Here is a 24,612-nt window from a genome sequence, read left to right as displayed (position 1 = left end):
TTGTGCTTTTTCCAATCTTGGTCTCAACAATTCTCGCTCATACAAACCCTCCTCTTTCTCGCCAATTAGACTCCTGGAGCTCCACCTGGGACCTGGCTGTGGATCTCTGCATCCGGTTCCCTCAGTCATTGGATGAGATTTCTAGCACGACAATTAGGGTGTTTGGCCATCCTATCACCAGAGTTAGGTCAGTTCGGGCTTTCTCTCTCCCATTGCCAGCAGTCTATTGTGGAGGTATCTTTGTGGATTTCTGTGGGCCTCTCTAGCACTTTGCTTTTTCCTATTCCCATGTGGTCTTCATTTGTCATGGTCTCTTATTTCTTGTTCTCCCTCTCTGTTCTTGATCCAGCTGGGATCTTCTGCTCCCCTAAGCTCTCTCTTTCTCTCGAACCTTGCCCTTCATTACCCCCACTCATGTCCAGGTTGTTCATTTAGATCTCATCCATTTCTCTGTCATTGGGTGATTCCTTTGTCTTTCTTAGGGTCCTGTTTCCTACCTCCCTGGAGTTGTGAGTAACAGTCTAGTCATCTTTGTGTTACGTCTAGTATCCTCCTATGAGTGAGTACATACCATGTTTGTCTTTCTGAGTCTGGGTTACCTCACTCAGGATAATTTTTTCTAGATCCATCCATTTGCCTGCAAACCTCATGATGTCATTGTTTTTCTCTGCTGAGTAGTATTCCGTTTAACCTGTGTCATGGTTGGTGTTTTTTGCAGAATCCAATGATAACACATTCTCTTGGCTTTTGTTCATCTCAGAATATCTTAACTTCTTTAACTTTGAAAGTCAATTTTTCTGGACAGAGTTCTTGGTTGATATTTTTTTTGTGTTTTTTATCAGCATATAATTACACATAATAATAGGTTTCATTATGGCATTTTCATACATGTACATAATGTATTTCAACACTATTCATCTCCCCATTACTCTTGCTTGTCCACACCTGATTCTTAATATTCTCCCTTCTTTTTCCAAGTAGTCCCTCCTTTTGTACTTTCATATCTTTCTTTTTTTTTCTTTTTGTATGTGACCCAATGACTTTGACTAGGGTTGTGTACAGGAGCATGGGTAAGCATTTGTTCAGGGGAGTAGGGCCACCTTATCAGTGATTTCACCACTGAAAAACTGCTGCTCCCCCAATCACTTATTCAAACATTATTTGTCTTTTAACATTTTGACTCTCTGTCCACTGCCTTTTGATCTCTAAGGCTTCTTACAAGAAATAATGCAGATAAGCATGTGGAGGCCCAGCTATGCTGAGTCTTCTCACCTCCTGAATCTTCCCATCAATGACATCTCTCTTGGCTTTGCTTATATTCCTTGGAATAGCCCATACTTTCTGTTTCTTAGCATTCCGTGTGCGTTTTTTCTTTTATGTTGGACATTTCAGTCTAATATGATAGCAGTTCTATGTAGATGTAACCAACCATCTTATTAAATAAGAAACACAGAACCAATGTAAAAGAGAAAGCCAAGGGGTCAGAGCTCAGAGCTAAAATCTCACCCTTCCTTCTGCGGTGGTCCTAGCTCTCCGAAAAAAGAGCTACTTCCTGTGTGTACGTCTTTTCATAGTCTTTTTGTTCTGCCTTCTCATTGGTTGTAAACCCAAACACGTGACTGCCTTGTCACTATCTGTATGTACAGCCCCCCAAGTCTTAAAGGCGTATGTCTCCAATGCTGGCTGTATCCCTGAACACAGAGATCTACCTAGCTCTCCTACCAAGTGCTGGGATTAAAGGCGTGTGCCACCACCGCCACACTCTTGCTATGGCTCTAATAGCTCTGACCCCCGGGCAACTTTATTTATTAACATACAATCAAAATCACATTTTAGTACAATTAGAATACCACCACAGTTCTAGGAGTCAGATCCATTCCTTCTCCGTCATTGCCAAGTGTATTCATTTTCACCCCCCTTGTTTATCAGCCTCCTCCTTCCCCAGGTCTACACAGTGACTTTCTAATTTCCTCCACATATGCAGTTGCTTTGAGACAGTCCATGTCAGGCTCTTCATAGAGGTACAAGAAAAAAAAGTAAAATGTGAAAAAGATGTGCTGGGTTTTGGAAGTCACTTTAGCCAGATGGAAAGGGTGCTGGGACCATGAGAGTAGATCTGGGAACAGTGGCTGGCATGCCTCCTGCCCCTCTGTGATCGGAACAGGTTCCAAGCATTTGCAAAGGAGACAGGTCCTTTGTAGCTCACATGGTGTGGGTAAGCTGTGTGCAAGGATGTGTCTGTTGCTGCCCAATTCGAGGCTGACATGTGATGTCAGTTGCCTTTCTCATATGAGCTCAATGTATTTCTGCTATCTCCTGGAAGAAGATACATCTCCTGGCTGTTTCTCCTGCTTTCTCTATTGCTCACCTTCAACAGAGTCCAGAGTCCTGTCATCCTACTGTGTGCTGTGTGCAGTTCTACTGATTGCTGTGTACTTAGGATCTGGGTTTGGGGAGGATTGCTGGTTCCTACTCCATCATCCCAGAATCCACTTGTTATATCTTAGTTTTTTAAAAAAATGCTTAGAACATGATAATGTAAAGTTTTGTAGTCAGACTCAAGAAATACCAGCAAGAATGAAAAGGAGCTAAACTCTGCAAAGTTACAACGTTTAACATGAGTTTAGTTTGAAAACATTGATAACTCTCAAACCTTTTACAAAATGGTTGAAGGAACTGAATTATATTGGGGGTGGTCACAATTTTGTATTAGAACCAGACAAACCTGGACTCTGTTTCCACCACTTACTGTCCTCAGTACTCCCAACAAGTCTCTCTCTGTCACTTTCCCTCAGGGAGGTGGAAAGGGATGCTCATCCAATCGAGACTTTGGAAAGAACACCAGTGCAGCCCTGAAAACCTAAGGCTCAAGAGCCTTTCTATTTTTATGCTTAGGATTATTTTAATATTTCATTATTAAGAATATTAATGAGTAAGGTTGAAAAAGGAAAGATAGTGCAATCACCCAACTCAGGCTGTGAACTCATTGGTAGAAAACACAGACTGCTCTGAAGTAAAGATGTTAGGGAAAAATCCTTGTAACCTTCAGGTTACTTTTCCACATGATGCAAGCAGGCCTATGTTAATAATTCCTCTGAGAGGCACACCGATCTCTGTCTGCCTGGAGACCTGGAAGCATGGCAAAGGCACACTTCACGTCTTACTTATTCATCACTCACCCTTGCTACATAGGAATTCTAATTTATGTTCCATTTGGAAACATCTTGTTCCACTGATGAGATTCTTCAGTTAGCAGAGGGGAGATAAATGTGACAGTGTATCACAGAGCATCGAACCAGCCCCTGGTGCAGACAAGTTTCCTTCAGTGATGTGATGTAGCCCACAGCCTAGTTTCAGAGATGTCAATGAAGTAGAGGTTGACATATTGCTATTCCTCTAAGGTTCATTGTAAGCATGTATTTCAAGTTATGAATCATAGCATGAGATGTTTTTGAGATAGGAACATTTCTATGGCATTGGATGTTACTCCCTCCCTCCATCTCTCAGTCTGTCTCTGTCTCTCTGTGTATGCACATGCAATGGAGGACAGAGTTCAATGTGGAGTGTCTTTCCTCAATCGTTCTCTACCTGACTTTTTGAAACAGCCTCCCACTGAACTTAGATTTGCAGGGATTATTATTACCAGGGCTCCTCCTCTCGTCATCCCCTCAGCACTGAGGTTACAGGTGTGCACTAAGGATTGACCAGCTTAGGGTCATGTATTCTGATGGTCTTCCTTAGTCTGTTCATTTTGTATCTCATTTCTTTGGTGATGGTGGTTAACATTCTACATTATTATTATTATTATTATTATTTTATCTCATCTGGAGTCTTCTATGACAAATAAAACCAGGCAAAAACCTGGCAAGGAGTGTGCATTCTTTTTTATTTTTCTTTTCTCATTTGTTTTATGATTAAGGAAATAATGACGAGACTCTTGGTTTTCAAATATCAACTTTTTTTTACAGTTAATTTATTTTTGTTATTTTTAAGATTATAACTTAATTACAACACTTTCCCTTTCCTTTTCCTCCCCCCAAACCCTCCCATATGCCATTCCTGCTCTCTCCTTCAAATTCATGACCTTTTTTTATCACTAATTATTATTGCATTCATATATGTGTGTGTATATATATCCCTAAATACGACCTGTTCAGTCTGTATACTGTTTTTTATATGTGTGTTTTCAGAACTGACCATTTAGCACTGTACAATCAATTGGGGTGATATTCCCTAGGGAAGAACAAAGAGTGTGAATTCTTGACCTCTCTGTGGATACAGTGTAGGAGCATGGGAACAGAGGGAGCATGGGGCTATGTAGCTCCAACTATTGAGGAATTCAACTTTGAACTTGAATGGCATTATCAAGGTAGACTTTTTGGGATGTAGGGAGCTTTTCTTTTGTAGGGAGCCAATCAAAATGTAGGCAGTTTCTGGAAGGCTTGCTTCTCCATGCGGTTATTTCCTTAGGGCAGAAGATGTGTTTGAGACAAAAGGATTGTGTTGCTCCTTGCTCAGGTGCCACTGGACCGTAGCAGGCCCCATCTTCAGTTAGGCTCCAGAGCGTGTGACTCCTGAGAGAACATGAGCAATACTTAATGAGAGAATTAGCAAAGCAAGTATAGTGAGAAACTTTTATTTAGCACTGCCTGTGAAAAACAGCACTTTCAACATGGGGACTGGACTTTTAGGATAATACTTCTTTTGGAAAATCAGGACATTTGATCTTACTGAGAGTGTGCCAGTATTTCTAGCTTTTCTGACCAGCTTTGTACAGTCCTTCAAGTTGCATGCCTGGCTCTGAGGAGGGCATTCACTGGCTGCCAGCGCAAGAGTGCAGACCTAGTGTAGCGATGTGCACCCAGATAAAGTTAAGTCACCATGAGATCTCTATTTGATCAGCTGTGCCTCATTGCTAGCTTTGGCTTCGACTGGGGGACCACATCTAGACTTAGAATATAAGGATGGGCAAAGAATTGGAGCCATTTTATTCCTAGCTCCTAACAGCTGATAATAAGGTTTTTCAGAGAAGGATCTCTGTTTATAATCCATGCTTAGAAAAAAATAGATGTTAATCTATGAGAATGCTTTGAAACTGGCAGAATTTCCATCCTGCCATGCTACTATTCTTTTATGTACTTAAAACTGGGGTATCAATTAGATCAATGTGATTTTTGTTCACTTGCTTAATCTTAATGTTTTGAAACATTTTGTAAACCTGACAAATTATGTGGTGAATTGTTTTTCTTACATTATTATTTTTATTTATTAATATTGCCATCATTGTGTGAGTATGAGTCACCATGGTGTGTATATAGAGGAGAACTTGGTGGGATTAGTTTTCTCCTTCCACCTTTACATAGGCTCCAGGGATCAAACTCCAGATTGCAGGGCAAGCAGCTGACCTGCTGAGCCATCTCATCGACCCCCATTTTTCCTACCTTTTAATCATCAAAAGTATAAAATTGCTGGTCAGCGACCTGATGGGTACAGGTTACATACTGTGTCTACTCGCTGATACCCACCCTCTTGTCAAACAGTTAATGCACTCATGGACCCTCCCCGTTTTGGTGGGTCTGATGGCACAGTCACAGACCTTCTGAGTTTCCATTATGGATGGATCTCTGCGACTTCAGGAAACTGAAGTTTGGAAATGCAACGATTAGCTTTCCGAGGTTTCTTCTAGGAGCAGTGCTCCTTGACTCCAGAGTTCGGTTTTGTTTTCATTATCCTTACAGACAGCACATTCCTGCCTGAAGGAGAGGTCCAAGCATCGCGCTGACCCTTGCTAATGAGCAATGACAAGGGTCAGCTGTTTACTCATGGTCTGGAGTGGAAACTGCATGAATGAGTGTTTATATTTCGAGACTCTGTGATATGCTTACTTTCTAGCAACACATTGTCCATTGTTTTGATAGTGGTTTTTTAATCCACCAAACATGAAAAGTTCTGTGTTCTTGAAGGCTCCAAGAAACCTGACTGCTATTACAGTTTTGGAAAGTGTTTTAGCTTGACTCTGAATGAGAGGAGGACATGTAACCATTTTAAAGCACAGAAGAACATTTATTATGAAGTTAAGTAGAATGAACTGTCCCTTGGATGGACTGTTAGGTACACAGCAGTCATCTCAGGATAGAGATGTTGTGCCACTGTATGGAGGCATCATTCTCTCAGGGAGAGCTTCTCACATGTTGCATTTACTGAATGTACAGCCAGACCAATGACCATCCTTGTTTTCAAGGGCATTGAGACCTCTTTGAGGACTTAGGAAGACATAGATTTATGGGTACTGCGCCAGAGTGTCAGATCTACTAAGTTTACAGAGCATCCTGAAACTTCCATTGCTAATCTTTTGATAGTGAGTATCAGACACTGATATTTGACTGCTCCTCCTTTATAAGCCCGAGTGTTGGATGCTGGTTTTCTCTGGCTGGTTTAGTCAGGGTTCTCTAGAGGACCATATATATGTGTTTAGGTCTTATTAGAACGGCTTACAGGTTGTGGCCCTGCTAGGGCAATGGCTATCTACCAATGGAAGGTCCAGGAATCCTGTATCTGTTCAGTCCATGAGGTTGGATGTCTCTCAGCTTGTCTTCTGTGTACTCTGGAATCCTGAAGAAGTAGACTCTAATTCCAGTGAAGGAATGGAGTTGCCAGTGAGAGGAAGAGCAATGAGGCAAAGAGAGCAATCTTCCTTCATTGATGTCCTAAATGCAGGCTGCCAGCAGAAGTTATGGCCCAGGTTAAATGTGGATCTTCCCACTTCAAAAGATCTGGATTGAAGGTATATCTTCTCACCTCAAAAAAATTGGATTATAAATGGGTTGTAACACAAATCTTAAAGGGTCTTATTAATAAAAACAAACCCAGAGCCAGGTATTGGGGTGAGCACTGAAAGATAAGAGAAACAGAACAAGCCACAGCCACCTCACCTGCCAGTTTCTCAGCTGATCCTGTTTCCTCAGACTGGAAGCCTCTGAGTCCTCATCCAACTGGATCTCAGCTGAATTGCTGCTCAAAACCCTGAAAGCTTAACCAGGCTCTAGTTCCTGTTTTCCACTCCTTATATACCCTTCTACCTCCTGCCATCACTTCCTGGGATTAAAGGCATGAGTCACCATGCATGGCTGATTCCAGTGTGGCTTTGAACTCACAGAGATCCAGATGGATCTCTGCCTCTGGAATGCTAGGATTAAAGGTGTGTGTACCACTATTTTCTGGCCTGTATATCTAATGGCTGTTCTGTTCTCTGATCCCAAATAAGTTTATTATGTTCATTATACATTGGCGAACACAATATCACCACAGTGCGTCTTCTCACATCACATGGTTTAATTAAGGGGGAAAAATCCCTTATGGGTGTACCCAGCTGCTTGGGTTTTAGTTAATTCCAGATGTAGTCAAGTTGACAACCAAGAATAGCCATTATACCAGCTGATCTGCTTTCTCTTGTAGGAATTTCAACTTTTTTGGTCTGTGATACTGTCTTGGCCCTTGCCCACTGTTATGATATAATCCCAGCCAGCTAGACTCAGCATCTGACTGGATTAAGTATGTACAACTACAATTTCCTCCTCAGTCCCCTTGGCTGGAAGCTATACATTCTTTGGAATCACATGTGAGTGCCATCTTCCTGGGCTATGGCCAGGTTCTGGTAAAACACAGAAAGTTAATGAATTTGAACAAAGTCTTTTAATAGGCCTTGAGTTTTGGTTTCCTCCTATCATTCAGGTCAGCATTTCCTGCTGGGCCTCTGAGGTGGTTCTTTGCGTTGCTTCAGCAGCCAGGTGTAGCAGTAGGTTTTTCTGTGTCGCACATGGTCCTCAGCTGCTCAGACCCAAGTAAACACACAGAGGCCTATATTAATTAAAACTTCTGGGCCATTAGCTCAGGCTAACTACTGACTAGCTCTTAAACTCAAGCCCATTTCTGTTAATCTATATGTTGCCATGTGTTCCGTGGCTTTACCTGTGTGCCATTACATGCTGCTAGCTAGACTAGCGTCTCCTGACTCAGCCTTCCTCTTCCCAGAATTCTACTTGTCTGCTTATCCTGCCTATACTTCCTGCCTGGATACTGGCCAATCTGTGTTTTATTAAACCAGTGTACAAAAGTATTATTCCACAGCATCCAGGAGTTTCTAAGAAGTGGTTATGAATAGCTAAAGTCATTTTGTCCCTCCTGAGTGATGGTGGACTGTGCCCTGAGCACCACTATTCCTGAGATCTTGTCGGTCATCCTGTGCTTCAGCAGTCTAGGGCCATCTGTTCTCTCAGATCCTTGTGTGTCAACTCTGCAGTCTGCTAACATACCCGCGTTATGCTTTCCTCCACCCTCATCCATGTCTGTACTTCCAATCTATACAATTCCACTTGACTTTATGACTTTCTGGTTCTGAGTACTGTCTACACAGTGATGGCTCTTGGGTGTATTTGGCCCTTGACCTCTCTTCTGAACCCCAGACCTGTGTGTATATGTTGCTGCCTCTTTGTGTCTCCACTGAAACGTCTGACGGAATGGAACAAATCACAAATTGAATAAGATCAAAGATTGCTACTTGACTTCTTCTCCAGTGTGCCTTTCTCAGAAAAGAAATTGAGATTCTTTTTACTCAGTCAACAATTAAAGTTTTTCCTAGATTCTTCTTTCTTAGTTCATCTCTTCTAGTAAATCTACATTACATTTGATGTTTCTCTAGAAATTCTGATTGGAATCTTATTGTATGCGCAGGGCCTTAGCCTTGTTAGAACCACTGTAATAGCTTTCGTGGATGTTATAGGCTTCTGCTTACTAGCTCTTTTGGTCCATTCTTGCCCTTCTTCATCTGTCACTGAGCTAAAATGCTATGTCTGAATTTAACAAACCTTCATCGGTTTATAAGTCCTTTAAGTGGCTTCCCAGGAAAATCAGACTAACGGCCATATTTTTTAAAACCCTGACTCAGTGGTTTCAATAACTACTGTCTTGTGTATAATAATCCTTTAAAAAAGCATGAGTACTTCATATCCACTCCACTCCCACTCATGGAGATACAGATCAGTTAGATCTGTGTAAAGCCCAGCACAAGTAGATTGAGAACACAGTAGATGATTCCAGCCTGAAGCTCAGCTTCAGATTTTCCTGTTTTCTACAGGGAGCCTTGTGGGCACAGAATCCCCTGAAGGACATCACCATGGAGGCTCTGACCCGAATGGTCATGAGGGACCCAGAATTTGTACTTTTAACATGTTCTAGGGCAACACTGCAAGATTTGCTCTTCACCTGCTAGTGTGATGCAATTATTTTACACTTTTTTTTTGCTTTATATTTGTTTGTTCATTCTCTCTTTTTTTTAATTTGTTTGTGTTTTATTTTTTAAATAATCTAATCTTCCCTATCTTTGGTCTGCTATTTCTCCCCAGAATAGCCTTTTCTAGAGTTCCAAGTGGAAAAAATCTAAAACTTAACAGAAATCTTTATGTGTTGAATTCAGTTTTCAAGGAGGGGTTCCTTGGCTTTCCAATGAGACGTCAGTCAGTCTGGTGTGGCCGTGGCTCTAGCCTTCTTGTTAATGCTACTGTCACTTCGAGTCTCTGGTGAAGCTTGCTGGGGGTGGGGCTGGCAGAACTCTTTCCATGGATCTCTGACAATGGTTGATGACAATGTCTGCTTAACAAAAAATGTTAACGGTCATTGGTGTGAATTTTGGAGTTGAGGATCAACTACCACTGTGAGGGGTGAGTTACAAAAACTTTTTATTTGTTGTCTTTAGTTTACCTGTATAAAATGCTCATGAGCCAGGTGGCGGTAGAGCACACCTTTAATCTCAGCACTGGGGAGGCAGAGCCTGGCAGATCTCTATGAGTTCGAGGCCAGCCTGGCCTACAGAGCATGATCCAGGACAGGAACCAAAACTACACAGAGAAACCCTGTCTTGAAAAACCAAAAAAAAAAAAAAAAAAAAATGCTCATAAACTGAAGACAGATGTGAGAACTTGACATAGCTAAAGATTTAGAATTTCTCACATTTTGTGTGAATGGATGCTGTTCAATTAATAATATCTCAAAGCTCTGGTTCTCTTTTCTTTTTCCTCTTTCACTTTCCATTTCTTTCTTTCCCATATGAGTTCCCCAGTCACATCATCTTGATTTTAACCCACACATGAGTTTAATAGCACCATGGTAAGTAAAGGCAGTGCTAAGTTAGTTTACTGCTATTAAACAATAGAAGCAGAGCAAATCACCATGGCAACCTGGCTTTGTTTGTTTGTTTTAAAGAGAGAACTTTTAAAACTTTATAAAAAACATTATGCTTTGGCTTAATTCTTTGGAAGTCATGCAATATGCGGCAACACTCACTTCTCAGTTAGGAGTGTCACTGCAGCAACCTGACAACCTCTTTTCTGAGTTCTAAGCATGTATACACTACTCGTTCAAAGCCACGGTCTCATGTAGTTGGTGCACAGGAAGTACCAGGACTGTTGACTGTATATAGACATAGGACACCAATCCTGGACACTGTAGATAACGAAATCTGTTCTGTAGCTGGAAGGTTTTCCCAGTCCCACCTGGCCCATGGGCCATCAGCCACTTATAAAATAATAATTCAGAGGCTTAATGCTAATTACCGATTGTATGGCCTATGACAGGCTTCTGGCTAGCTAGCTCTTATAGCTTCACCCATTTCCATTAATCCATAAGTTGCCATGTGGCCGTGGCATTACCAGTCGGCTGGCATTTTGCTGCTCCTTCTGCATGGCAGCTGGCATCTCTCCTCTCTCTCCTTCCTTATCTCGGTATCTCTGCTTGAATTTCCTGCCTGCCTCTAAGCTGTCTTGCCATAGGCCAATGCAGCTTTGTTTATCAACCAATCAGAGCAACAAATATTCACAGCGTACAGAAAGACATCCCACAACATGGTTCCCTGCATCCCCCAGGCTGCAGGAGCCTTGACTGGATGAAACTTCTTGAATACACAGCCCCTCCCCTTTCTTCCCCTTTGGTACATAGAACTCTACATTTGTAATTCTTGGTTTGTTTGACTAGCTCTCCTTGGAAGAGTGTAGCAAAGCCTCCCAGGGAAAACCAGAAAGCCATGCCTCTTCAGTGTCTGGGGTGGTATGGCTAATTTTCCTAACCTTTTATTCATTTAATTTTTTAAAATTAAAATATAGGTAAATCCTTTCCCCCCTTCCCTTTCCTTGTTCCAACCCTTTCATGTGTGCACCTCCAAGCCATTCTCTCTCAAGTTCTTAACCTCTATATCTTTAATTGATATTACATATATATGTAAACACATTTCTAACTGTGTAAATGCAATCTGCTCTGTCCATATAAAGTTACTTGTATGCGGATGATGTCAGGGCTGACCAGTTGGTATTGCATAACCAATGTGGGGCCCTTTCCTGGGGAAGACTATTTCAACCTCTCTTAGCATTTCTGAGTTGCCTATGGTTCTTTGTCTCGGGTTCCTTGTGTTCTTCCCGCCATCTGTCTATGTCAGCATGTCTGTTGGTGGTGTCCTTATTCAGGTCTTATTTACACAGCCATGTTTATCCCCCAACTTTCATCATCTGGGGTAACTCTCAACATTCCTTATGTTCTTGTGACTGGATTTTTACCTTCTCTGCTTCTTGGGAGGGTGAGAGTAGACTGACTGATCCCTGGATCAAACTCGGCCGAATCACTCATTCAGTCACTTTTTATGGAGTATCTAATACGTGTTAGTCCCTTGAATGCCATGGATGCACCAGGCAATAAAAGAAGGTGTAGAATTTGCTGCCATGGAATTTGGTGCATGGGACACCTTACCATGCTGTTTTAGTCACTCAACAGAGTGAATAATGAATGAAAAGGTGTCATAGCGATATAAAGAAAGAGACACTATACTACTTTATGAAATAAGTATAACATTAAGAGACCTGAGCTGGGAGTCAGGCAAGGGTTCTTTGGAGAAGGGCCAGTTGAGCAGTTTTAAAGGATCGGTAGGTGTTCCCTAGAAATAGCACCTTAGCAAATAAAGAGAACAGGGAGATTGTAGAGTCAGCTTATTGGCAATGGCTGAGGTAACGGGAACTTTAGGAGAGAACTCATTTGTCACAGTGACTGTAAATGTTATACCACTAATGGTAGCCAAAATGTATGAGCACTGTGCCGAGCATACATCTATCTAGTCCTTGCAGAAATGGTCTTAAGCTTATCAAAAATTCTGGTTTGTAGATGAGGAATCCAGAGAAGTGAGAATCTTACCAGTTTTCACAAAACTCCCAGCTACCTGCTCTCAGAGTCTGCACTCTTGATCATTATTTTATGCTGATGCCTGGTGAAGTGTCTTAATATTCCACTTAGGGAACTTGAATTAAATGTAGATACACATATGCATATCTCTGTACTTGTATGCATTCCTTGTTTATACCTATGTATAATGCATACAAAGCTGTGTGTATCATTGTATAAAGTAACCCATATGGATATTTTGATATATGTAATATATATTACATATCATTTCATTGTATTTGGAGACTAAAATTTGGATTTGTGGAATGGAGGGAGCAGATCACAGTGTCAAGCATTAATGCTCTTTGTTTTCGTATATTTAGTAATTCAGATATTTCCTGTGTACTGGCTATATGAGACATGCTGCTTGACTTTGTGGGTCTCTAATTTTTAAACTTCGCACAGAGAGAGTCTGAAATTAAGCAATTTGACTTTGAATAGAATTACTAGATGGAGGTATACACACGAGCGTTGGTAATTAGTACAGGGAGCTAAGCTGTTGTCTTTCCAATTTGGGTGCCTCATTTCAGCAGGTGAGTGAATTCCTTAGCGCCTGTAAAAATCCATGCCCCAGGCCTTATCCTTTCCTGCTAAGCAGCTCATCTCCAGCCACAGTAGCTGCTTATAGCTTTAAATAGCACAGACGTGGCCTCTGCCAGCTTCCCAAGCCAGCTAGGGTTACGGTGGGGCCAGGGTAGCACTGGCTGTGCAGTCTGTGCGCGTCCAGGGAAGAGGCCAGAGAAGGGGTTAGTGAGTTGGCCAGCTGCCTGGGCACCGGTGCAGGGGAGTCATGGAGAGGCACAGCAATTTCCTGCTTTGGGCGAAGCCATAGAAAGGCTAGTGCTGGCGAGGCTTAGGCTCTCACATTCTTTTGTGATACTTCACTGCCCACTCCCCTTCTACCCAGTGTTTCCCTCAAGGGAGATTTTGATTGGTGCTGTTCACAGGTCCATAGGGGTGACTTAAGGAGATCATAAAGGATTCTCCCCTCTCCAATTCCTACTCATTTGACCTAGGATTTCCTCTATTAGAGAATACATGTATCACACTCTGTCATTATGGATTCCTTTTAAATGTTTTTATTACATCTGCTTATTTAGTGTATAATGGTGATGCATGACACGCATGCTTGTTGACATCAGAGGACAACTCCTGGGAGTTGGTTCTGTCTTTATACCACATGGGTTCCTGGAGCACAACTCAAATCTTCAGGCTTAGCAGCAGGTACGTGGCTTCATCCGCTGAACCGTCTCCCTCGCCCCGAGTTACTGATTTTTAGCTTTGATAATGTTGCCTCAGCAGTTGAGTCAACTTGTTCCTGAAGACACAGAGTGCTGAGGGAACAGGAAGGCCACTGGGACTGGGGCATGAGCACCGATCAGGAAGTGGGCAAGAAACAGGGAAGTTCTTGGGAAATTAGACCATCAGATGGAGACACAGGGAAAGAACACATGTCGTCTGTATTCTGTTTTTCCACGGGTCTGCTTAGTCTAACCTTGAAGTTGCCCATTTCTCTGCTTTGAAGGTTGAAGTCGAAGAGAAGCAAATGCATTTCTCAAAGTTCCTTCAGAGGCCTGGCCGTCTAGGTGATTGGACTGTTTCCTGCTGATGTATGGCCATAACTAGCTTCCTGTCTGAGACACACTGGTTATTTAGTAGTTTGTTTTACTTTTTTTTTTTTTTTTTGCTCCCCATGCCTGGATAATATTGGAGGAGTTTGAGGGAGAAGTTTGAGGATGGGTTTCCTCCAGGTTCTCTCGGCATAGCTGGACGCTTCTTTGTGGGAGAAGCATCAGACACTGCACATTGGTCCATCTTCTACCTGATCCAGGTGCCTCACCTTGAGTTTGTCTCGCAGCAGGTGCTTGTCTCACTGACATGGAAGCTTACAAAGGGAAATGTGTCTGACGTGATGAGCAGGAGCGAGGACAGCTGCCTCCAGATGCCTCTCCCACTGTGACTGCTAAGGAGTGCCTGTGTTCACAGTGCCTGGCAGGAGAGTCAAAGGCCGGGGTTTTGGCCCCAGGACCACAGGGTCCTTGGCTGTTAGAGTAACTTTCTGGTTTTGTACATGAGGAAACCAATTCTCAGAGGAACTCAGTGATGGGGTGTCTGAATTTCTCAGTGGCAATGCAAAAACCCAGGAACCCAAATATCACAGCTTCTGGCTTCAGCACCTTTCTGCCCAGCACCCCATGTGGTGATTTGAAAGAAAAATGGCCCCCAGCCAGAGTGGTACTAATGGGAGGTGTGGTCTTGTTAGAGGAAGTTTGTCATTGTGGAGATGGGTCTTATGTATGCTCAAGACACACCAGTAAGACAGAACACTTCCTGTTACCTGTGAGTCAAGATATAAGAATTCTCAGCTACCTCTCCAGCACCATGTCTGCCTGCACGTCACCATGCTCCCTGCCATGATGACAATGGACTGAGCCTCTGAAACTGTAAGCAGCCACCTCAATTAAATGTTTTCTTTTTATAAGAGTTGCCATGGCCATGGTGTCTCTTCACAGCACTAGAAACCTTAACTAAGACACCCAGGTATCGGTCCAGAGTGCTTCAAGGCAGCTTCAGTGCGGTTTCCTGTTCTGCCTAGTTCTGCGTGCTTGTCTCCCCTCAGCTGACTCAAATGCTTCAGGTAGTAACAGAGCCATTATCCATCTCAGCATTCCATTCAGTTGACACCCGTGTGCCTAGTTTTCATGTAGTACAGCTTTACACATGAGAAAATCCCAGTCAGGCAGACTAACAAGAAATCTTTTACTTACTACCCACGACAAGAGCAAACTGGGTAAGGCTGATTCCTGGCTTCCCCACGCTGGACATAATGTTGTGCTATACCTCAGTGTCCACACTAGTAAAATAATGACAACTATGACTTCATCACTACCTCATAGGTTACTCCAATCAATAAATGGTTCATGCAAGCTTGTAATACAGTGCCTGAGATATATTTTACCAACCTGTTTTCTTTACTTTTGTTCAGTGTGTTACTTACACAATCTTGTCATTGCTATAGAATGTTGCTTGTGAACTGCTTTGGAAAAGGTTGTAGCATTGTTTTCCTGAGGAGAACAGTAGATCTGTGACACTTCTGAGGCCTAGCTGCGTGTGCTTTCCTACTTCCTGCCTGTCCCTTCCTCCTCATCCTTCCCTTTCATCATTCCTAAAAACTCCCCCATTTCTGTATTTCTGAAAGTACTTCAGGTTACCACCCATCAGGAGGGTGTCAGATCCTTTCAGGACAGATCACAACAAGACTATGTGAAGGAAGCCAGAAGAATAGTTTCGAGAATATGAGCTAAAAATTAAAAAAAGGGGGCAGGAGAAAGGAGAGTTAGATAGATAGATAGATAGATAGATAGATAGATAGATAGATAGATAGATAGATAGATATGAAAAAAAGGGGGCAGGAGAAAGGAGAGTTAGATAGATAGATAGATAGATAGATAGATAGATAGATAGATAGATAGATAGGTACATAGATACATAGATAGATAGATACATAGATAGATAGATAGATAGATAGATAGATAGATAGATAGATAGATAGATAGATAGATAGATAGATAGATGGGGCAGGAGAAAGGAGAGATAGATAGATAGATAGATAGATAGATAGATAGATAGATAGATAGATGATAGATAGATAGATAGATAGATAGATAGATAGATAGATAGATAGATAGAAAGAATATGAATGAACATGGGAAATAAAAGTTGCCCTAAAGTTGATGGCTGTTAAGCTTTAAAAAGAAAATACATTAGGTGAATTTAGTTTTGGTGATAGAGAACAAAGTACATTGTTGTTTCAAAGCATTTTTTTCTCCCAATGGAGCCAAACTGAAGTTAGAAGTGATGTAGTTCATTGTGCATACATTGAATCTTGATTAAGAAACTGTCCTTGTAAAGGTGGTGCTTCAACCCTTGCACTTAACAAATTGTGCCTTCGTATTCATTCCATTGTTTGAAGTGGCCTCATTATGTTCAGGTCATATGTTAAAGATATTGTTCAGGTTATGCCTGGAAATAATGTCACAATGAGTCACTTTTGAGTGGGTTGCATATTGGTAGGCTCACTAGTTTTGTGAACTAACAGAAGCAATAGATATATAATTATTTTTAAAAGTCTTTAAGAAATTTTCAATGTAGATTTTTTGTATCTATAATTTAAATGTAAGAAAATATATAAAATTGTTTGACATACTATATTAGATAAGCCATATGTTTTCTTATCTACTTGATTTTAATTTTACTCGTACTTGTATACAGTTTTACTGTTTGGCTTAATTCATTTTCATTATGCCAAAAGAATTAAATTATTGAAAGAACAGGTGGTTATAGCATTATACCATAAGACCTTGATAGTTTCTGTCTTATTTTGGTTTTAATTGACATCATTATGTATCTCTGTGGGTGAAATGTGATGCTTTGATACATGTGTATGTAACAGGAGTCCTGGGTCTGAGATGGCAGGGTCCAGTATGTCATGTCTGGCTACTTGCCCCAAAGACAGTGAACAAAAGTGATGATAAAAAGGCAGAAAAGGATTTTTAATAAAATGGATGTTTTGAGAAGATGGAGAGGAAGCATCTCCGTCTTTAGGGACGAGGCACGAGCTTTGGTCTGAATAGAGGAAGGCTTGCTCAAGGAGTGAAAAGTATGCATGAACAATCTTAGACTGTGGTGTGGTGGTCATTACCTTAAGCCAGACTTTGCAGAGTCATTGTGCAGATATCCCTGTTGCTTGAGGTGACAATCCAGTTCCCAGGAGGTGATTGCCTCAGCTTAAGGTTGTTCTCATCGTGAGGTGATCTGTGGGTAAGGCTTCAGTCACTCTTCCTGGAATGGAATCCTAGATGACTAAAGGTTTATGATGAAGGATGGAGAACTTTAGGCATCTTAGAGTGCCATTTTCAGGCAAAAAGTTATTTACTTGGCCTTCTGTTATGTTTGAGATACAAGGAAATTAGTATGGCATGGTTATGCATGCCTGAAGTCCTAGCCCTTGGTAGGATAAGGCAAAAGGATTGCAAGTTCAGGGTCAGCCTGGACTGCATAGCAAGACTTAGTCACAAAAAGCCATATATTCCCTTTCCCCGAGAGTGAATAATTTGCTTCAGAATTCATTAAAAGCCAAAGAAAAGTCACTTTCCAGTCACTGACAAAACAGCTGAAAATATCAGTTTAAGGAGGGGATTTTAGTTTTGGCTCATGACGAGGTTTCGATCACTGACCACTTGGGTGTGTGTTTCTGTGGTGGGTAGGATACCATGGTGGGAGGATACAGCTGCTTACCTTACAGCCAGGAAAGAGAGAGAACTAGAGCAAGGCTTGGGGACAAGGTGAGCCCTCTGAAAGACACATGCCCCCATGACTTGCTCCCTCCATCTAAGCCTCGCCTTCTGGTAGCCAGTTCAGCAATGGACTCATCCATGGATTTACCTCACGATGAAGTTAGTGCCACATGTCCAGTCATCTCAACAGTGCCTCCAGCTGGGGACACAGCTATCATCAACACCGGAGCCTTTGGAGCCTCAAATGAAGATGGAATATGTGTACCTTTATTTTTATTTAATTTTTGGAACAGTGAATTATTATCTCTTTGCCCTAAAAGATGTTATTGGGCAATGGCCAAGATTTCAAAACCGCCAATTATTCTTTCAGTAAAGAGACGGCTATCTTCTCCCATCCATGTTGATAGGTAAAACAGTCTGAACATAAGAATGTGGCTTTTATTTGAGATGTTAAGGCTGAATTTGAAGAAAGTGTCAGTATCATAAGAAAACAATCCACTTTCCTCCTACTGGCTTGGTTTTAGACACTTTTCCCCCAGCTCTGCTTGAAGTTAACATTTTAACTTTTATAATGGTTCTAACCTTTTTTTAAAAAGTGTCTTAGGCATTGTTAATGTTGTCAGAAAGGAAGATTGTTCTTTTTTGGTGATGATTCATTTCTGTATCAGTTCCCAAGCAGAGTGTTACGTAAGTGAGGTGATTGAATAGAATAGAGACTGAGTGGGAGACTTAAAAGTTCCATTCGGTGATAAGTATCATCAGCCTGCATTTAGCCTAAAGTTAGTAATGGAAATGGCCCCATTTCAGAGAATTACTTTTTTTTTTATTCCTTTCCTCAGTACCTGAGATGAAATGTAGACTTAGTCTTTGGGGTGACCTCAGTCTCAGTTTCGGGCCTTTGAGTCTGCAGTGTTCTATCTAAACAGCCCCATGATGGACTCCACACGCAAAAGCTCTGTCTCGTCAGGAGTGCCGTGAGGACATTGTAGGAGGTGCTGTGTAATTCGTTTTGCAGGAAGAGGACATTTCACGGAACTGCAAAGTTACTTGGTAGAAGAGAAACTAATTAGATAAAAATTCACTTAATGTGTGTGTAAATCCTGACAGGTGTTGAAAAGATCAAGGTCTGTTGTGAAGGCTGAGGGTGAGGCTTGTTCCACTACACCCACTCAGAAGGCCAGTGGTGGGCGGGAACATTTGCAGTCTTGTTTCCTGATTATGAATTTGTGTGGAGGAGAAAGGATGTACCATTTCCGATTTGACCGTGAAATGCCCCTCCTTCTCTTTTTGTCATTTTCAGTAATTCAGCTTGCCACCCTATCCAGGCTCCATCTTCCAGAGGTGGCCACACTTTTACTTGAAACCTGTGGGGTTTTTCCTTCCTTGTTTAATTCAGAGGAAACTTAATAGCTGAGTTTTCAATGGGAAGTGTGGAAGCCATCTCCAATAGAGATTAAGATATTCTGACCCTATTTCAGATGAGATCTGGGTAGAGCATCTTGGGAACTTGTTGAAATCACCTTGTTCACTTACTGAAAGCATTCGTTTGCATGTGATTGCCATGGTTTTTCTTGTAACTTTATTGTAGGGCTACAGGGAGAAGAGAGGTAATCAACATAGGCAGCCTCTCCGCTTAAATGGAACATGTGACAGGCAGAATGTAGCAGAAGTTATAGGAAATACGGAGTGTTTTAGGGAGGGACTTTTAGGTTTGACTTGAACTCTTACTTTTGAGGACGGAGCTTTGTAGAACTTGGGGAGGATTACAGTTGAAATCTGACTTTCATGATAAAACTAATCCTTATTGAGTGCTGATTATATCCCAGGCAGGACACCACAGGCTTTATATGTGTTGTGTTATTTAATCTTGAAGACAACCTGAGCCAGAGTCAGTGTTTCCACTGCCTTTAATACCATCTTGAAATTGGTTTCAGAGATTAGTTGCTATTTGTAAGAAAGGAGTGTGATTGTTGGAGAAGTAGAGAAAAGAGATAGATCACTGTGAGCAACTAGTTTTAAGTAGAAAGGGCCTGGCTTTCTTGTCGTGTGTCAATATTTGAATTAAGGGCTTCCATTCTGAAAGAAATGGTAAAATCATCTGGTGAAGATACATATTGTGAAGTATAGACTGTTCTCTTAGAAACCTCACAGTCCCTTAAGGCCGGAGACTTGATGGCAGTGTGCATGCATTTGGGGTATAGGTGATAGAGTTGTTGGCTGGTTTCTAGCTCTCTGGATGCAAAGCTGATGCATATCTTGAGAGAGAAATTCCCCCAGGGAGGAAGACTAAGCATTATCATCTTGATTTGGTTTTGAACACTGAGAGTCAGGGTAATTCTGAACATCGGAAAATGTCTTTCTTCTTCAAGTCTCTATGCTACTCAAGATCTAAAAAGATTCGTGTCTGTGTCCCACAGAATCAGAGTAAGCGTCTATAAAAAAAATCTGAGAGAAACCTTTAATGTGTGGAAAACATGACTTGGAGTCTCCTAGAACTTTTGATGACTTATATGGGCTTGGGGGGTCCTGTATCATCATGGCATTTATTACGGTCTTTGGATGGCATTGGTGATCACGGATGGGAAAGGCCTAGCTATGCAGAGCTTACAGAAACAACTGCTACAGCATGAAAAATGGTGGCAAGGTAGAGGGGTTGATACATTGAGAGTGAGAGATAGAAGGAGAAAGAGAAGAAAGAGAGATGGGTATGTAGAGGACAGAATAAGAGTGATCTCAGTTTAGAGCCAGAGAAGATGTTGAAGAGAGAGCCGTAAGCACTATTTATATAATATTTAAGCATAGCTGTACAGGAAGAAGGGACGGCAATCTTTATGGAAGAAACTATAGAAGTGTGAATGTAGACATGACAGACACAGGCAAGGAGGGAGTGGCCAGACTTCAGTGTAGTAGAACATGGAGACAGCTGCCTGTGGCCACACACAGCAGAGTGCTGGCCATGTCTGTACCCCAGAATGTTATGAAATTAGAGGGGGAGAATGGAATGGAAAGGTCGTGGCAGAGGAGAGGTTAGACATTAGCTGAGGAGCCATGCAGTACCGAGTGACAACTGGGGAAGTGCTTGTGAGCACGGAGACAAGAGAAAGGTTCTGTGACATCATTGAGGGCAGTTCCCCCACTACTTGGCAAGTCATGTGGTTGCCAAGGAAAAAGTGAGTTTGCACGGGAGAATCAAAAGTGAGCTGGATCTTTTGAGCTCACGTAATTAGGAAAGGTAGAAAACAGAAGGAAAAGCATTTAATTCCTATCTCTTTGACACACTGCATATGAACAGCACTCGGGGCAGGACTTGAAAGTGGAGGTACTTAGTAGGGAGTTGGGATGGGATGGGGGGGGTCTCTGGAGAGAGTACATGGCCAGTGACAGGTACTTGAAGACAGGGTTATTATAGCAGCAACTGAAACTGGGCAGTATAGAGTCCTGAAGGATTCTCTGTTTCTTTCAGTAGATAATCTTTATATGGTTTAGGCTTGAGATTTCCATGGACCTCTACCCACCTATGTGTAGACAGTCCCTGTTCTTAGAGGATCCAGAAAAAAGAGACTCAGAGAAATGTCTGGGCAATGAAAACCAAACCCTGCAGATAGACGGACTGTTCATATACACCAAAGAATTTAGAGTTTATGGTGAAGTTCAAATCGATTTTTAAAAGGTTACTTTCCATGTGAAATATTAACTCAAATGAGCTCAAAATATTGTTCCTAACAAAAACAAAGACAAACAACCTACAGTCTCTACTAATGACTAGTTCGGAATAATGTGACCACAGTGTGGTTATCACAAAGTAGCCCTGTTCAATCAGCTTGGTTGTTTTAGTTACTCTGAATAAATGCAAAGTACTTTCTCCCAGCTCTTGCTTTTTCCTGCTATCACAAACACCCTGGGTTAACTTTGACCCATTTTCTAATAGAAAATACGATACACTTCCCTTTTTCTACAGTTGCTGTGAAAAATAGGAAAATAAGTAAAAAAACAAAAATCTAGGTTTTTCAATCCAGGAATTATGAATGGAGATTTTACATTTATTTTATATTTTTGTATGTATGTATATATGCACACACACGTGTGGACACATGCAGCATGGAGCTTGTGTGGAGGTCAGAGAACAGCATTAGGAAGTTGGCTATCTCTTTCCACCATGTGGTTTCAGGGATTTGAACTTAGGTCACCAAACTTGGCAGAACGAGCTCTGACCTGCTGTGCCATCTTGTCTACCCAAGATTTCTGCCACTAACCCATTTCAATCTTCCCATCCATTTGTTCAGAATGGTTGCTCTCAGTGAGTCATTGTGGAACAGAGCTTAGAAGCTGACACGCCACTCTCTGGGCAGTGGTTATTTATGAAGACGAGTCTTGGAGGGTGAAGGTGGGAGCATGTGTGTCTCTGTAGTGGGACTTCTAATGGGTGTTTTATAAGGTACCTGACTTGTCTATTGCCCTTCAAATATGTGCTTTCTGAGTCATGACTAATGATGCCCAATATAATGCATGACAAGTAATGCTCAGCACAGTCTATTCTATTGTGTGTTATATGTGTGCATATGCTAACCAAAACTGCCGTGTGATATGTATATGAAATATATGATTTAAGGAAGTACAATATAGTAAGGCAGTAGGTCTATAGGAAAATTATTTAACATGTTTGTTATAAGAGGCCCATGATGTGTTTACCTAAGGTGTCCTATTACTAATAAAACTCGGGAGTCAGATATTGGGGTAAAAACCTGATAGATCAAGAAAGCAGTAGAGGAATGACCAGTTGACCATCTCTCCACACTTCTCAGATCGAAAAGAAATGCAAAAAATCCAAGTCCCTCCTGTGTATCTCTCTATCTTTATTCCTGGCTTCTCTAATGACAATTCCAGTCAGCTAGTTGCTAACCCCGCCCCCTGATTCAAGGTTAACTTTATTAATAGTCTCGGAGTGTCAGTGTGATCAAATATCCCACAATGGGCCCAGGTATTTAATTCTGTATTGGGCATTAATAGCAAGATATATCAAGCTCCTCAGAAGAGCACAGAGAATTCTATGAAGAGTTTCATGGTAAATTCACAAGTTATTGCACTGGTAGCTCTTGACTGTCCATCAATCTGAAAGGCCTTCATGGAAGAAAGGTGATGCTTTTGTATTGGTTCAAATGCTTATTGAGAAACAATACCCCACAAGTAGCTAACACAAATAATATGTGTTCACAGAATGTCTTACTCTTGTTATTACTTTTGGAGATTTTGATTGTTGGCAAAAACAATAGTATCGACTAATATTAGGAATGAGGGAGTAGAATCATATTAGTAATTCACAGAAATGGGAGGAAAAGCTAAGCCCTCAAGCTTCAAGAAGAGTGGGATCTAGGATAGCTAGGAGATTGTTAATCAAAACCCATTTTCTGGGCTATTGAGATGGTTGGTTTCAGCCCATTGTGCCTGGTCCTTTGTGAGAATCAAAGTATTGAATCAACTTTCTTGAGTTGAGTCACCTTTCAGAGGGTGGCACTATAACAGTCCACCAGAGCCACAGAGACTGGGTGGGTTTTCTTTCAAAAAGAGTCGTGTTCTGTGGTTACCACAAGAACAACAAAAGATGCTGGACTGATGAACACAAGAGGCCTTCCACAGACTTCTATTGTGCTTTGCCAGCTTCTTAGAAAGTGAGAGTAGGCTTGAGTGCTCTGAGACAGGATCTCTATGTGTGCACATTCACATAGGCAGATGGACACACCCACACATACATATTTTACACACTGGTTTTGGATATTTTCTGCCACTTTCCCCCATTCATTCACTACTGTACAGTTGACATATTGAGTATTACATTGTAGACTGCTTCTTTTTCCATCAGAGAAAAAAATTAAAGCACCGTGAGAGCTCTCTCAGAGATACATTATTATAGAATATAACAACAGATGCCAAGGTCAGCTTGATATTGAAAATTAGTTTTTGGGATGGTGATAAAGCAGCTTGTGTGTTTTTTTTCCAAGTGAAAAATATGTTCTCACATTTTGTCTGAGTAGAATTTGTATTGACTTGAATGACAATTCTTATCTACCAACAGGAGAGTGACCTACTGAAATAAGATTCTCCTGCTGGGATGCTATTCAGCTTCTGAGCCAGAATTTTACTTACTATAAATAAAGACATCTACAATGCTATTAAAATTCTACATTCACAGTTAATTTACCCATCTGTTATTTTAGATATAGTTTTGTATTTTAATAATGGTAAGAAGTTTCTCGTTGCAGTTCAGACAACAGACCAAAAAAAGAAAAAATAGAAAATACATTCTAACATGGTTGGCAGACTCTGTTTCCAGTTTTTTTGTCTCTTACACTTTATTTGATGTGTATTTAGTCAGCTTCACATTATTATAATGAAATACCTGTGACAGTTAACTTATAAAGGTAAGAAGGTTTATTTAGCTTATAAACTGTAGTTCAAAATCAGATATTATTCAGACCTCTGACAAGCTTGAACATCATCACAGGGGTTCAGAGAGTAGGAGCAAACACCTTGTGGGTGAGAAGGGGACGGATGTGAAAGGAAGGGGGAAAGGGATAGCTTGTGACTCTGTAGTCAACTTCAGGATCATGCTGATGGCCCGAGGACCTTGTAGTAAGCCACTGGTAAGAACCAAACCTTTAGTGCAATGTCTGTATGCTAAGTGGCCGAGATACCCCAGGGTGCTTGGTAAAATTACAGTGCCTAGGAGGTCTTCATGAGCTTTGTACGTCTGGTGGAGGCTGAAAGTCTAATTTAACAAATGCTCCATCTGAGTAGATGTAGGTAGCCTGTGACCACATTCCAAATCGCTACAGGTGATCTGATGTCAACCTGTGGGTAGAGTCAGAGATAGTCAAAATCTGTGAGGTTAACTCATGAACACTGAGATTGTTTGCTGTAGGACCATCTTTTTGCCCAAGTGACCAATAATTCTGCTATGGTTAAAAAAGAGGTGAATCTTACATGTTGAAATCACATTTTAATGTGTGAGAGATGTTTCTTGTACATGAACTGATGGTGTGTGTGTGTGTGTGTGTGTGTGTGT

The 24,612-nt window shown here is 41.4% G+C and overlaps 1 protein-coding gene and 1 long non-coding RNA gene across 5 annotated transcripts in view; both read left to right on the top strand.

The window, feature by feature from the left end:
• The window catches only part of Adamts3 (ADAM metallopeptidase with thrombospondin type 1 motif 3), a 227,076-nt gene that overhangs the window by 31,654 nt on the left and 170,810 nt on the right, over positions 1–24,612 (top strand). The window lies entirely within an intron of this gene.
• On the top strand, positions 20,736–23,725 carry LOC143267644 (uncharacterized). Its single transcript, XR_013042999.1, has 2 exons — positions 20,736–20,871; positions 23,623–23,725. It is a non-coding gene; the product is annotated as an uncharacterized LOC143267644 (long non-coding RNA).

Source organism: Peromyscus maniculatus, chromosome 10, assembly GCF_049852395.1.
Source record: "Peromyscus maniculatus bairdii isolate BWxNUB_F1_BW_parent chromosome 10, HU_Pman_BW_mat_3.1, whole genome shotgun sequence".
NCBI lineage: Eukaryota > Metazoa > Chordata > Mammalia > Rodentia > Cricetidae > Peromyscus > Peromyscus maniculatus.
Note: the sequence above shows the minus strand (reverse complement) of the source record. Positions and strands in the feature narration are given on the sequence as shown.